Here is a 16,853-nt window from a genome sequence, read left to right on the forward strand (position 1 = left end):
TAGAAGAGTCTCACTCCTGATGCTGAACTGGAACGTTTAAACCCTCATCTCAGAAAGGGGCTCCTAATGATCACTCTTAAAGCAACACCTGAGCAGACATAAAGAGGAGGGAGGGGAGAAGAGAACCAGCACACAACGTAAATTCATTAAAGCTCATTTATCTCTAGTACCTATTTCATCTCAACAGTCTCCATGACAAGGAAACGTTGTGGGATTCTGGGTTCTGTACTGATGGGACAGCAAAGGATAAGGGAGTGTAGAATGGTGGAACCAGAGGAGCGCCACATCTGGCCTTCATTAGCTTCACAGGCCAATGACAGATGACATCTATTCTTTGTGGTGACACAACACTAAGCGGGATGGTGGTCTACATTAACAGAAAGGGAAATGACATCATAAATGTAAGGGAAGTGCTCTCCAGGGAGTCTTTTATTGACCTGGAGGGATTTCATGTAGTTCAGTATTAAGATCTCCTTTAAATGACAGTAGTAATTGTTTTGTGGTGGTCCAAAAGATCTTGGTGGGGTCATCCAGATTTAAGTTTACGATTGTGTGTGTCCTCCTGTTGGTTAGGGCTTGAAGTGGCCCAGTGATAATGGGTAACTCATCAGTGACTATTACAAAGACAACCATCTCATGATGCCTGTAAATACATTGCTTCACAAAACAGAATTAAAAATACCTTAAATAAAATAAACGTTAAAAAAATTAGTTGAAGAAAAGTCTTCAGCACCAGATTGTTATTATTAATATTGATCATGACAAGGATCATCATCTTGTGCTGTTAGCACGTAGCTGTAAAGGACTCAGACGCACAAATAAGATATTACGGCGCTGTATTGTCTCCTTTCATTGTCATCTGTAGTGAAAATATGCGGTGCCTTAATTTCAACATTTTTTTTCAAAGCTCCCTTGCTGCTAAAAAGGAAATCATACTTTCTCTTCTGAGCTAGTCTGCTTTGACCTCTGCTAGGATTGGTGTGGTCAGTTGAAGCCTCTGGATTTCATTGGTTTTGTTGCAACGCAAATTTGAGAGGTCATGGAAGCACTCAAATACTCAAATCATGAATAATGGATAGAGCTATCGCTTGTCTGGTGAGATTTCATTGTTTTTATAACATCCTCATAGGTTATTAGACCTGTTGGTTAGAAGTCAAGATGTCCAAAGGCTGATTTACATTTAACAATGAAAGAACACAGACTGTAGTACAGCATGAGGTCATCAGCTAACTATTGATTGAATTATTCAGATATTCCATTACAGTAGTGCCTTCAGAAATGAGTTGAATTTGTTCCGTGACTGAGCTTGTAAGTTAAACTATTTGCAACTCAAACAAATTTTTCGCATTTAAAATAACTAAAAGAATTTCAATCTGTTCCAGCCAAGTAAAAAAGCCCCAAACCCCTTTAAATTATGGAGAAAAAAACCCCACGAAAGTCAGGCGCAGACATGAGCTACGTCTGTATCCGCTGACACCACATGGGAAAGAACAAGTTGGTCCTCAGGTCAATAAAGTTGTTATTACGGTAGTCTTGGGTCCAGATATTATGTATGTGCTAGTCAAAGTATAGCATAAAATGATCAAGTAAAGAACCTTAAGGTTCTCTCTAATATTTTAATTTAATTTGATTCTTTAAGATCTTGAAAACCATTACCTGAATTGTGTTTATTCATTCACAATATATTGTAAAACAATAAGATGGACGTAATATTGTCTGGCTTGTCTTGGTACTGAAAATCAAAGCCGTCTGTTGGTTTCATCAAAAGTTTGAGTCACGTCTGCTTTTAGAAAACTTTCATCGCTTCATCTTTTAGGGCACTGGCAGTAACTCACCACCATTTATCAAATCGTATCAGTCAAACCACTTTTCACTTAGAAGTGCACTTCAAAGCCAAATGAGGATATTTTTGGTAATTCTTTTCATGCTTCTTTATTTCTTGCTTCATTACGCCAAATGTTTTTTCTTCCTTTGTTTTCCTTCTCCTAGTTTTCCTCTCTTATATTCTCCCCTCTTTGTGCAATTTACCTCTCACTTTAAACCCCCTTTCCCCTGCCTCTCTTCCTCCTATCGCTCCCTCCATCTCTTCTCGTTGACATGTCTCCATGTTTCCTGTCCTTTGTGAAACCCACCTCTCTGTCACATCTTGTTTTCCTCATTCTATCCTGTTTAAATCCAGTTCCCGCCCCCTCGAACAGCAGAGTCACGCCATTGGAGGAAATGAGCGAATAGTGGCTGCTGAGTGACAGGTTATTCTGGGCTCGCTGTAGAGGTAAACACAGAGAGGTAATGGAGGTAAACGTCTAGTCAGTTGGCTGTCTGGTCCACAAACAATAGGCCAGTAGGTACTGACTGGGCAGCACCAGCCAGGACTCCTGCTTCTTCAGACAATCCACCCAAAGTAGTACATTGTGACGACCCCAGCTGGTGGTCGTGTGGCGCTGTTCAGGGCAGCATATATTGTTTGAGTGAATTTATGTGAAATAAATATTTTGTTCTTCCTTTAAAACACGGTGTGTCTCCATATTTGGCTTTGAGAGCCAGGCTGTGACAATATGCATAGATATTTGTCTTAATACTATTGATAAGCAGCACCGTGTATTAGTGGTCTGCCTGCCTGTGACAAATCATAGATAGGCCCAAAGTTGGTGTCTTCTTTGGTTTCACAAAGACCTCACAAGAAGATTTATTACAGGCTTTATCTGTGCTCTGACATTACAAATATGTTATCTGTATGGGGACAAAATAGAGCAGACATGTATAGTAATATTTCAGGGCTTAATTATTATTGGTATACTGTATTACCGACCCCAGACTACTTTATGTTGAAAAGAAAATGAATGAAAGTTTAATTCATGACATAGTTCGAATCTTTACATTAGAATAAAGAAACAAAATAGTAAAGACCAGTCTTCAATTACCCACAATGCAACAGATTCAGTACAGCTGAAGGTGTCGGTGATGAGAGATTAGACATTTTGTATCAGAAGTAAAGGCTGTGCAAAGCCATTCCTTCAATCCAAGCAGGCGGACTGCTACGGTCAATTCAAATGCTTCTGTTTTGGTCTGACCTGCACAGCTCTGTGCAGCTGCAGATGTAAGGTGCAGAAGCATTATAGTACTGTATACACATCCAGGCAACAACACAATACATGACAAACAAGTACAGGCCTACTGCCTGCATTACATCCAACAACATATGGAACTGCTGGTTCCTGTGATATGGACACATTTTAATTTAATTATGATTATTATGATAATGATATAATTGCGATTATTCCAGGATTGATATTATGTACAAGAAGGCTAATGAATAGATACATATTCCCGAACATACATTCAACATAGCCAAAAATGTATGATTCGACAACAAGATCTTTCAAATAGGACAATTTTATTGCAAAATGAAATAACTCTGTATATTTATCTTGGAAAACGCCACCATCTTAAATTTTAGTTGGCTGTAATGGGTTTTATCAAAAGAGCACAGCAAGTAAGTGTGACAATTTTGGTGTTTGTTTCCAGAAATGACTGATTGTTACAGCTATCTGCTCCACCACAGTGGAAAATGTCTATGCATGTTCACATATTGCTTTTTTCCCTCAGGTCTGTCAGGTCAGGTCTGGCCTGCCTGTCATCCCAGTATCTGAAGATAATGTCTCTGCATGCTCAGACAGAGGACATGCTGCTACTTTTGAATAGCAAATAAGGGTTGCGTTTGTGTGTGACTACCGTGCATCCCTCTTGCTCTGTGTGTGTGTGCATGTGTGCGTGTGTGTGTGTGTGTGTGTGCGCGCGCGTGCGTGCATGCATGCGTGTGTGTGTGTGTGTGTGTGTGAGAGAGAGAGATGGCACAAGCACTGGTATGGACCACACTTTGCCACATTTGTGCTCTTGGGCTGTGTCTGTCTATGTCTTGTGTTACTGTATCTTCTTATGTGGGCTGTCTCAGTGTTATGGCTGGATGCTCTCAAAGACATCCCTGGAGATGCTAGAGATAAATGTTAAGAGAAAAAAAATGAAAAAAATGTAAAAGACTTCATGATACTCTCACAGCATGCAGGGCGGCATCAAAGAAATTAGAAAACTACTTTCATTTTAATTCAACATATTTTCTTCCTCGTCATTTCATGCCCCACAATGTGTCATGACCTTCAAAATTTCTATCAGTAATTCAGAGAGAGACAGAAATTTGGACAAATTTAAGGTCTATCCTGGATGGTACAAAGTAATGTGTGAATGTGCTTGTCATTGTCTGTCCAACAATTACATGTTACCACTGGATTCAATGTGTCTTACTGACTGAATGTCAAAAAAAAAAGAGAAAAAGGACAGGAAGTGTCTGTCTGGCATTTTGGAAGACGGTTCTCTGGCAGTGGGACCTCTCAGTTACAGTAATTTATTCACAATGTTGGCCAACACAAACCAACTCCTAGGATTACAGTCTGATTGACACTCAACAGTTTGTGTGATCCTACACACAAATATGTGCTGCCACACTCATACATTTGTTAATAATGAATATCTGTGCAAATCATGTACTGGAATAATGTCATTAAGGTATTTCAAGCAAGTCTGTTGTGGACAGAATTATTTTCTGCCTCCATTCATAGTTCAGACAGTTGTGTTAACAGTGGAACAGATGCACAGAGGCAGCATTTTCTCTTGGTTTTTGGTTTCCAGAGCAAATGATTCCTCTAAATCCTAACAGGAAGAACCATTCTTATATATTCTTAAATTTGAACTTATACAAAGTCAGTTTTAATCTGTACAGCTCCACAATAATATGATTACTTTTTGAGTACCATGTCATGCAAAGGAATAGAATTTGTAATTCATCAGACTACATTACATAAATAAATAAATAAATAGATTGCATTAGGGACAGCTTTTTTGCTATGTGACTGAAAGATAAATGTAGAAATAAAATTGTCTCATTTCTCTACAGGAATATTATAAAAAAATATTATATTATAATGGTTGTGTGTTTTTAGTGTCTGAGAAGATGACAGTCTTGTCATTCTTGGAGTGATTTAAATAAAGAAAAGTTTGAAGCAGAGTTTTGCTGCCCTCTCTAGCTGAAAGTTTCCTGCCTGTTTCACTTTTGACTGCAGCCAGATTTAAAAATGTGAGTGACTGAGTGTGATCAGAGTGTGCTCTATGTAACATGTTATATGTTTATGGACATAAAAACAGGTATCATTAATGTCATTGTTCCTATCCGTGTCTTGTCATATATTCCCATATATATTCCCATACCATCTTTTTTCACACTGTATGAATTGGTGAATAAGTCCAACTGAAACCATATGAACTGTTAAATAATGTTACTTCATTACTTAAAATAATTTAAACATTTCAAAATGACTTCATCAAATTAAATTAATTATCCAACTTGGAACTTTGTCACCAAGTGTCATTCACCCTAATACCTCCTCACTTCTCAAACCAAATACTGCTGCTGAAGGAGATACCAGGGTCTGATCACCTGCTGAAGGGCTGTGGCACATTTCCTTGTTTGGTCTGGACATCACCATCTGCAGAATTGAATCCTATTAAACAAATGTCCTTTCAAATGTTAAAATTATTTGAGCTATCACAAATTATATCTTTTAACAGAGCGAGTTGCCTGATGTAAAAGGACATAAGAATCAATTACTGACTACTACTGTTGAGACAGTGGTTTCTCTGTCTGCTGTCTTACATCTTAAATGTATATTGTAAATGTTGATGGTATGCTGTTGAACAAAAGTGGAGCTCAGTGAGATTAAGAATCATGTTTTGGTCCATGAACAAAATTTTAAGGTGAAATAGCCTGTCTGTGGAGATTCTCCGTCATCCAGGTGGTTTTGTTTTTCCAAGAAGCCTCTTGGATGAGAGGTGAAACATCTCAAAGTCCTATTGACTTTATTTGACATATACAGTAGATCTTACATGTATGTAATGACATGTAACATTGCTTGGAGGACAGAACTGATGGTGTCATGTTGCAGTATTTTTCAATGATACCAAATCAAAAGGAATGAAAGAAAACCAAAAGATGATTTTATTTTATGTTAATCGTTTATTTTACTGCTTTTTTTGCAGACTGAAAGTTTTGCCAACAAACTATGAATCAACATAATAAATGTGTGCTGCAGAAAGCTAGCAGTATGCTCACCATTTAAAGTCCAATCCTAAATCTTTACACTATATATATTACTCTTCATTAGCTTGTGAAATGAAGACATTTCATCTGTCGAAGAGAAAGAGGGAAAGAAGATTTTCTTTTCCTTGCTTTAGATCAGGAACAGAACATAATTAGCTCTTTTATTTTCTATAACTGTGGGTCTCATTCTATTTAGTGTCCATCATCCACTGCAGAGACATGGAGGATGTTTGTGTGTGAGCGGCAGAAAAATGTCCAACTCCTTAATGCATTCTTTTCATCTTCACTGCTATACATCCGTTCTAGTAAATAAATACACTCACGTAAAACACAGGAAACTACAATTATTCCAGCAACTGCACCATACTAATAGATTTTGCACACGGACAGATGTGATCTTGTCTTTAGGAAATGAATGAATGAATGAATGAATGAATGAATGAATGAATGAATGAATGAATGAATGAATGAATGAATGAATGAAATGAACCTTGTAAAAACTCACCAGTAAAGTGGAAACCATTCCAGGTGATTTCATCATGAAGCTCTTTGAGAAGGTTTGCGAAGCTGTTATCAAAGTTAAGTTTGGCTGCTTTTAAGAGTATAAAACGTAAAACATACTTCGATCTTTCACAATTTTTTATTTGATACATAATACCATACATCTTGCTTCATAGTTTTGATGTCTTTAGTATGTTTCCACAATGTAGAAATGAGTAAATATAATGAAAAATCATTGAATGAAATGGTTTATCCAAACTTTTAAATCATGATAGTGTACATAAAACAAACTATGTGTACTTTTGAACCTGTAATCTCCAGTGCAGACAAAACTTTGATGTGTTTGGCTGTGTAAATGCTCCAACAATGTTTTTAAAATGTCAAATGATTCATGCCTTTTAAAAATGAGGTACAATGATTCTCACATGCATTTTCAAACCGTTGCAATTTCTGTGGCAGACTGGAAGTGTCCTTAATCAACCGTCACATGCAGGAAAACAAAAGCATTATTTCCTGTGTCTGTGTTTTTCTTACATTCAGTCAATTAGACACATTGAAGCCACTGGTAACATGTAATTGTTGGTCAGACAATGACAGGCACATTCACACATTTCCTTGTACCATCTAGGAGGAAGCTTTACATTTGTCACTCTTAAGTCTCTCTCTCTCTCTCTCTCTGTATGTTTGTCCTACCGCCAGACTCGGAGTGTAGTAACGTGGCCGTGCAAAGGTGCTGACAAGCAGCACCGACTTATCCAACAATGGAAAATGCCTCGCTGCGAGGCTTATTCATACAAACATGGAAGCGAAGGAGGAAACCAGTTTGAATGGAATGATGAAAGAATGAGAAAGGGTAAGTGGCTCTGAGGTCTGAGTCCTGATGTCTGTGTGTTGTCTTAGAGAAAGGACCGGTTTTCATTTCAACCCATTATGATGTTTCTATCTATTCATGAATGCTCTGGTAGAACAATTTACCCAACAAACACATCCCAAGCAGGCGTGAGAAAAGTCATGTTAACTCTACTGAGATTAAAAATGAAAAATCCTATCATCTGCTGAAGTGGATTTGTAGCTGGAGTAAGCTCCTGTAGGTACACAAGAGTAAGTCAAAGTCAAGACAAAATGCACTCAAAAATAACTGCAGCAAGAAACTCCTGCACTATGGGTTCTGTCAGTGATGGCACTCTAATGACGATGTTTGGAAAAGACTTTGTAAAGATTTCATCTATTTTTTATTATTTGAGAGCAACAGTTCAATCAACTCATCATAAAGCCCCTCTCTTTCTCTGCCACCATTTTCTTGAAATTCACTGACTGGTTAACTAGTCTTTCCACAATCCAAAGACATGCAACCCTATGATGAACCTCTCACAGATATATCACCATGGAATGATTGATGGAAATTCCAATTATTTACATGTACATTGAAAAACGTCTTTTGTCCACTAGGTGGAGCTCTATAATCATGTTAGTTCTGCCCTCTGAACCTCCTTGACACTGTAATGAACAATTTTTGTTTTACTGTATTACAAAGAACCCCTCAACTGGAGATTCACTGCTGCACATCTATGTAATAATCACACCAGTAATAAAATAAACCATTTTGGAGATGACAAAGCAGGAGGATTTTGGAAAAGGATAGATGCACTGACCTGCGCTGCATAGGGCCTTGAAGGCGTTTACAGGTGCCAAGTTTGAATGTAATCTCAGGGATGCAGAGAGTGGAAGCAGATTTTCTGTGCCACAATACCACTGAAAGTCATTTACACATTTTCAAGACTGTTATAATTACAATCCTGCAAGATGTGTGACAGAAAAATGTTTGTGATGTTTGACAAGATGTTTATTCATGCTGAAGACATCTGGGATTTAAGATTGTATTAAGCTGCTTTATTATAGGGGTTAAATGAAGATAATGTCTTTTTTTTAACCCTTGTATAAGTATGAAGAAAGAACATAATTTTCATTCATTAAATTCTTGATTTATAAGGATATTTTGATTTTGTAATTGTAATGTATGTAGTCATTTGGAAGCCAGCTAGATTAGAATGTCTCTGCGGGGTTCCTGTATCTCAGACCTTCCAAAACTTGACAGTCAAGCCATACATTCCTATTTGTGAACCCAAAGCTTCCTCACCCATGTCATCATTTCCCTTCTCCCCAACTTCACACCCTTCTAACCCAGACACCCCCTGTGCAGTCTTTCCCAAATCCCCCTCCAACCTCAAAAAAAACTCTCTCTTCCAAATCTTCTTTCTCCCAGTCCTTTTTATTTCCAGATCCAAACTGCCCACATGCTGCGTATCATTAAATAAAATTATATCAATGGACCTGAAGCGTAATTAGGACATCTTCCATATCGTGGCTGGCACAAAAAATTAATCATTTCATGTCTTTTTAAGTATGCATTACATTTGAATGTTCAGCTGTTTCAGAATTTTGTTGCCTAAAATTAACCTAACAAAGAATTAGGCCTGTTGATTTCTTATTTTTTCATTCACTCCTGTCTTTTTTTTTTATTGGACCAATCTCACCCCTAGTGTATCAGCTCTTTAATCCCTCAGCCAAGCATTGACTCCACAGGGGGTTCACTCCTTAAGTAGGCCATCAGTTGGTTATTAAAGGGTTAAACTCCTTCTGATTGGTGCAGACTAAAAAGGGTGGTGTCACCTCCACCAACTGGTTGGTGTGGCCTAAATTCTGCACAACTCTCACATGCTAATGTGGCGGCCATTATCATAGTCACACTATTTTATGTGAGGTGGTGTAAAAAAATGCCCGTTATTACATAGTTTTGAAATTAGTATATTGATGTGGTTTTCCCCCTGTTGGAGCCAAATGATGTGTTGGGTCTCCTGGGGATAATAGGAGATCAGTTATAAGTAGGAACCAATGTTGGCCAGGTGTCTGCCCAGAAACATAAACTGTCTTTCAACCACTGGACTCTGAATGTTTTGCTATTTGATGTCAACTATTGGTTGAGTTAAGTGAGAAATTTAAAGGAAATAGAGTAATCAAGGATTTAGTTGAGTGATTTAAATGCTAAACATTTGTCATATCTATCATTGTGGTTTCTGTGCTACTAGTTCGATGTTTATATACAGTAATTACATTCTTTTACGAACTTGAATGGATTTATATGAAATTTGGTCGGAGCAGCGGACGTCTGACAGAGACAACTACATTATATTCTAACTTTCTTTGATATTATGGATTTTTTAATGAACTATGCACAATATACTTGAAAGATTTTCATAAAGTCTTTGAGATTGACCAGTGACCTGAATTTTGGATTAAGGTGTGATTCAGTTAAACGAGAATGTTCGGTCATCTTGCTGTATTGTGGCCTTCTTCATGTGATCATTAGGCCTTTACAGTTGCATTGCTTGACTGTTTGGGCCTCTTATCATGTCCAACTGTAGTTAGTTCTTTGGACATTGTTGACGTGTCTTATCAGAGCCTGAAGTTGCACTCTTGTCTGCATGTCATTTCATTTTAGATAGTAAGAACTATATTCAGAGAAGAACGCAATGATGAGTAAAAAAAAATGTAAGAGATGAGATATCAGATCAAAGGTATCACACCATGATGGGTTGATTCATAAAGATCAAATCCTGACCGAGAAGATCAGAGGACGTGTTTGAGAAAGCATTAAAATCAGCATTGATCAAATAAGATTAGAATTGGTAATTACATTAAGGACTGGTATTTGTGAATATTTTGCATAAAATAAAGGGTATGATAGGAATGAAAAGATATGTTCTGTACATATTAATGTATGTTATTTGATGTACAGTATGTTTGCAATGTGTTTGTGTTTGTGTACCGTACACAGTATGGCACATTTGAGACATTACAAACAAAATCATCGAATCAAATGGGAGCCATAATCCTAGATAATCCTATAGAAACCTCTGCCTCTCCAACCGACAACAAGTCATCTGGCTAGCTAGCTTCATCAGCCTGCAGCTCAGTCAGTCAGTCAGTCATTCAGTCAGTCAGTCAGTCAGTCAAGCCAACCTTCATTTTGTTCCCAATAACACTATTAAACAACACAATGACTACTGGAAGTGGAAGAACTGACAATGAAATCAGACTGTTTGGGCATTAGACAGGCACCGGATTAATTTTAATATATTTAAAATTGTAATATATAAATAAGTAATCAGAACAAATTCTCTATAATATCATGGCTGATTTATGTTTTTATGAGGTGATCTGTTTTGTTTTGGGGTTTGTTTGTTTTTTAAATTGGATGATTTAGTGGTGTGCATGAACGGACGGATGGATGATGGGTCCTTGGATGTTCCCTTTATTTTTTTCTTCCAACATGCTTTGATTTTCACATTTACGGCAGTCCCTGAAGGCACCAGCCGCCTTGCTGCCTGCAGATTCAGGGATTCAGGGCTCTTTTGGTTCGCGCACGCTGATTGGCTGAGGCGGCTGAGAAAGGATGTGCTTTGCGCCTGAGTCCTGGCACCAGTCTCCTCATCCATCAGCGAAAGGTGGAGAGATATTCACATCACACACTGATCGTTACACATACACACACACATACACACACACACACACAAGCACGTACACACTCAGCAAGGGGAACGGGATTGAATCGGTGAGTTTCGAACACATTTTGGCATTGACGTCTTTAAATATGATGTGTCGGGATTGTGGCTGGCTGCTGTATTCTCTGGCGTGTGCCCACAATGAATGATGGAATTCACGTCATATTTATGGCGTTATCGAGGTCTCTCGTTGCAGCGGCGTGGATGGATGTGTGGCGTGGATGTGGGTCATTCTTTAGATTTCTACATGGAGGACATGACATTTTATCACGCTGTCTCATCGCCGCTGGGGGGGGGGTAGGTGGGCGTGTGAGGGGGGGGGAGAGCTGGCTCCCATACGCACGTCCGTGGGTTCGCGTCCCTTTGTTATGGTGGTGCCGCAGTCGGGATGGTGCATCCCTCTTGCTGAAGAAACACCACTTAAATCCGGGAAAAAAATAAAATATTCCCGTTTTTTTCCCCCCAGTCTTGAGCTCAAGATGCATCATCTATTATTGATGCGTGTACACAAGAGTCCTTGCATCCCATAGTGTTCCAGACTTCATCCGTGTACCCATGATGTTCCCATCAGTACCAAACAGACAACAGGAGTGGATTTATCTCCATTGTATTAATGGACAACTCCAGAGAAGACTTGTTATATAAAGTTGTTGTTGTTTTTAAACCTTGTTAAGCTTACAGTTTCAGTCTGTGACGTTCTATACGGACTCATCCCGTCGTTATACAATAGAACCCCCCCCCCCCCCCATCCTCCATATACAGTACAAACTGTCCACACACACACATACAGCTCAACTACACACTCCTGTCGCTGTGTGGATTAGTACACATTATTCCATCTACTGTGTCATCCTCTGTCTGTCTAGTTGTTTCTTTTTTTTTAGTCTCTTTCACAATAGAGTTGAAAAAGAAAAGTGAGGTTTTATAATAATAAATTCCTTTTTAATTTCGTCTGTAAGTAGGCCACCACTATATATATATACAGTACACGCTGTAGGGCTAGTCTGGAACATCCTTGCTCTCCTATATATTCCTCTTAGAGTACAAGGAGATATAAAGTTTAAAGGTCATAGTGTCTTTAGAAGGTTTGTGGTCAAGATGACAACTTGAAATTATTTTCTGTGGGTTAGGGGACTTGGTGTGTGGTTAATTGATCGGCCAATGTCTCCTGCAGTATTGATTAGGCCATTTTTCTCTCACTATAGGCTGTCCACTCTCCTAGTTCAGGTTTGTCTAAGTCTGTCAGTGATCTGTTACTGGTACTGAAATTTGGAAATATCCAACAAAAATGTGCCTGACCAGCTAACTGATGATATGATGACGATGTAAAAGTAATTGTTGACACTGTCTCACACTCTCAGTTTTTTGTTCATATGTGGTTCAACTCTTGGTGAACGAGCCAGGCGGTAGCTACAAATGTGCATGTTACCTGAGGCTGCTGCAGGGACTTTGACCCATTCAACACAGTATTCTTTAGCTTTTAGATACATTTCGAGTTGCTAAGGTAGTTATATTATTTTTATATTATTATTTCTCTCATTGATATAAAGAATTTCCTTATAAGTTCCTTATATCAATGTTTGCATCTCATAATTGGTTTCTTTACTTGCTTATTGTTATATTTGAAGTACTGTTGAAAGTCATTTTTTACTTCTTTATTGTTGATATTCACAGAGTACAGGTGGTCTTCACTATAGGAACATTCAGAGTTCCCCTTTCTGCCACAACCTCGCTGAGCACCACCGCTGAGTTCGCATATCCACCGCCGAGTTGGATACGCTTAAAAAACTGGTCGAGAGTTTCTTGAAATGCTTACTTCTTCTCTCCCTCAAGGATTAAATTGTAAGGAGCTAAAGTTTACCGTAAGCTTATCTGAAATCAAAAGCAATTGCCTTAATCACCAGTGATGCTTAACTGTAAATATTGGGACAATATATTTTCACATGATTATATGTTTTTATTTGTATTTATGGTACAGTAACATCATATCATATGGTTTTGGCGGTTTCTAGTGATTTTAAGAGTCCAATATTTGCCACAGACGGACAAAGTCAAAGAAATGATGTAAAGTTGGTTTAATTTTTAATTTTTTCTGTGTATTTTTTGCAAAACCAACGTATAATCGAGAGTGACTTAACTCGACATGACCTGTACCAGTATTTTATTTTATTATGTGATGTTTTTATGTCCTCTTGTTTCTGGTAAGTCTTAGGGAATAGTACGTTTGTGTTTAGAGTACTAATGGCATTTAAATGACCTCAAATGGTGATTATAGACTGATACTTTATTTAATAAATAAAGACTTATGAACTGTTTAACTTACGAACAACCTCACAGAACCAATTGTGTTTGCATACTGAGGACTACCTGTATATACATGATAAACCCTATAATCCATTCTTATCAGCACAGATTGAGTTTTTCCAGTAAAAGCAGTAAACTGTTGGTTTGTATGTAAAACAAACAGACCTTGGAGAGATAAAAATCAAGAGATGGACAATGATATGAAAAAATGTGTCATACTATTCATGAAAAAACAAATCCTTGCACATGTGGAAGAATCTTCTAGCAGTACAGGTTAGCAGTACATCAGACAATCATCTGTTGAGTGTGAGGAGACACAAACACACGCATACAAATATTATACTTTTTTTTATAACTTTCATACATACTGTTGAAGTATCTGATGAAGTAGCACTGAGTACAAATCAATCCCTGTGGTAAAATAGCTGCAAATATCACGCAGGGAAAGTCACCTCATCCTAAAAACAATTTGTAACTACCAGTACTCTGTCAGATCTACTTTTGTTTTTCCTGCTGGGACAGTCAAAATATCTGCTGTTGAACGGTTCATTACATCTTATGAGAGCCTGTTTTCACCAAGCACAATAATCACAGGTGATGCGACTTCACGTGAAGAGGCACAACAACCAGTTGACCATGCTCCTCAGACTTTGTAAATGTTGCTAAAAGGTATCCATGGGTGTTTCTAACATTAATCACTCATGGAATACAGTCTCACAATTTGACACAATATTTACTAAAGAACAGAGTCTTCTAGCTATTGAGGATGGCAGAACAGAATCACTTGAACTGAAGACTATGCCCAAATTGATACCAAGCATAGTGTTACATTTGTACTCTATCTTTGTACTTCCGAGCTTTATGGACCATGACTTTTCAGTTATTGGTGTCAAAAGCATCTGCACCACCATGAGTGGGTTGATTGATCGAATCATAATTCATCTTGGTGGTGATGTACACTTTTATTGCCAGGGAGAAATAGACTGTAGTTAAATAGCACCTTCCAAGTTTGACAGACCATTCAAAGCCTGACTATCACATTGAAAATCTAATTTCAAATGCAATAGCTGAAATGAAATGCCTGTAAGTGAGCAAAATTGAAGATACAACATTCCAAAAAAAACAAACATTAAATATTATTTTTAAATATTTAGCTTCTCTCAGTAAGGTGGAGGTGAAATGATGATCTAAACACTGATGAGCTTCTGACTGGACTATCAGCAAAGTTCTAATGCCTACCTGGTGTGATGATGATGATGATGATGATGATGATGATGATGATGATGATGATGATACTAGTCATCTAACCATGAGTACCATGGGTACAGTCAAGTGTACAGACATGCAGGAATTCAGAGTTACTGTTAGTTGTGACTGTGAGGCAGTCAACCAATCACAGCTTCCGTCATGACAGCGTCATCATGAACAGCCCCTGGTGCCCCTGGAATTTGTCCGTTGTCCAGTCGTTTGTGTTTTCCCTAGAAGTTCATAAAAGTACACATGAACATTCAATTTTCTTCATGCCATCTGGTCTGCTACAACAGTGCAAGCAATTCAAAGTATGTGGTTTATTACGTCACCTGAGTTATAATAGAGAATTAGTACTGTTTAGTTACCTACATTAATATTCAGGAGGTTCGAGAGACAATGACATGGATGTCAGAAATTTTCAAAAACATTAACCCTGTGAAATTGACCCTCCCCCCCCAAACATTTCTGTCTATTATAAATAAACTACCTGATGGAATTTTATAAGATTTGGTAGAAAAGTTTGACATGTAGCAAGGATTAACCAGTTAAATTTAGAATTTGTATAAAGGATTGATTCAAGTTTTATTGCACACGTTTGAGTATTGAAGAGTAAGGAGTTTTTGAATGTTTTTGTCAAATATACTCGAACATATACTCGGCGTGGGTCCTGGCAGAAAGGGGAACTAATTGGAAGTGGTGCATGTTTCAAAATACAAACTTGTTTGAATCTCGAACATTTGGAGATATTTACATCCACTGTAAATATTAGCTCATGCTATCATTAGCCACATCCTCTCCATGAGAGGGGTGTGTAACAGCCAACACAGGCCTTGACAGACGGAGTTCATTAGTATTTAATGGCTAGCCCAGAAAAACAGCCTGTTCTCAATGAAACTCATATGAGCAACTTTTAGACAGCTGAAATCTGGGACCATGAGTCAGTTTGGGGCAATATATTTTAAACACAGTGTAGTTGGCCACCTGACAACTGTGTGACATTAATTTAAAGAGTATAATATGGGACCTTTAACATTTTGTAAAAGCAAGGTAGATAAGTGTTTCTGGAAATAGATTCTTTATCAATGGTGAAGTGAGATTCAGATAACTAAGTGTATTTTTAAACTCCTGTGGTGACCAATATGTTTTTGTTACAGGAAAAACGAACATGTTTATTCCGAGGACGAGTACATGAGATTTTTCGGTGACATAACATTAACTTTACCAATGGATACTGTAAACTCTTGCCCTTATATTGTGTTCAGCTAAGTACAGACGCAGCCTGTTCCATCAATTAGTCTTAATAATCTGTTGAAGGTATGTCAATGTTCTTAATGTGCTGTGTGAACTTTTATCCATTATAGATGACAACAGATAATTATGTCACCTTTGAGATATCTATTGGAAATACTTTTTTATTTCCATAACCAGATCCATGGTTCCACATTTATTATCTATTATTATTTGATAGAATAAACAGGAGTACTGTGTAGGGGTGTCATCCTGTAAACGCCAATCAACTAGATTACCACTATTGCTAGTTCTAAAATCTATATGTAGATGAGTTGGGAATATATTATTTATTTATATAAAATGAATCGTATTTTTCTTCAGCTGAAGCTCCTGTGGCGATAAGGCTGAATGTGAAATAATATAATTGAGAGGTTATGCTTGCTTCATCTTTCTATATTTGTTGTATAATTTGACGGACAAACATTTAGCTAAAAGTCAAATACCTAAATCAATGCTTATACTCAACCTTTTTAAAGAGACACAATCAATATATACCAAAATTGAGCCAATGAAGCGAAGTTCAAACTAAAAAACAGAAAAAAGGTCATTCTCTCCTGCTGAGGAAAGAGGCAGAGATTCAGACCTGACCTGACATCATACGGTACAATAGATCCAGGCTGGGATGAGACTGTTGTTTTTCCATTTTCATCATACTCTTCCTCTGCCACCGTCAGATGCGAAACAAGCAAACATCTCTTCTGTCCTGATGATCTCAGGAGCTGACATTCAGATCTGACCTGACGCAAACTATTAAGTAGAGTGAGAGAAAAAAATTCATGAAATGTCTCCTTGTATTT

The 16,853-nt window shown here is 37.7% G+C and overlaps 1 protein-coding gene across 1 annotated transcript in view; it reads left to right on the plus strand.

Annotated features, from left to right (window-relative positions):
• Positions 1-11,123: 11,123 nt before the first annotated feature.
• LOC137611772 (microtubule-associated protein 4-like) overlaps positions 11,124-16,853 on the plus strand; it is a 52,007-nt gene continuing 46,277 nt past the window's right edge. Inside the window, exon 1 of the mRNA XM_068339867.1 lies at positions 11,124-11,261. The gene's annotated coding sequence lies outside the window, so the exon portion shown is untranslated. The remainder of the gene's footprint in view (positions 11,262-16,853) is intronic.

This window comes from Antennarius striatus, chromosome 18 (genome assembly GCF_040054535.1).
Source record: "Antennarius striatus isolate MH-2024 chromosome 18, ASM4005453v1, whole genome shotgun sequence".
Taxonomy (NCBI): Eukaryota; Metazoa; Chordata; class Actinopteri; order Lophiiformes; family Antennariidae; genus Antennarius; species Antennarius striatus.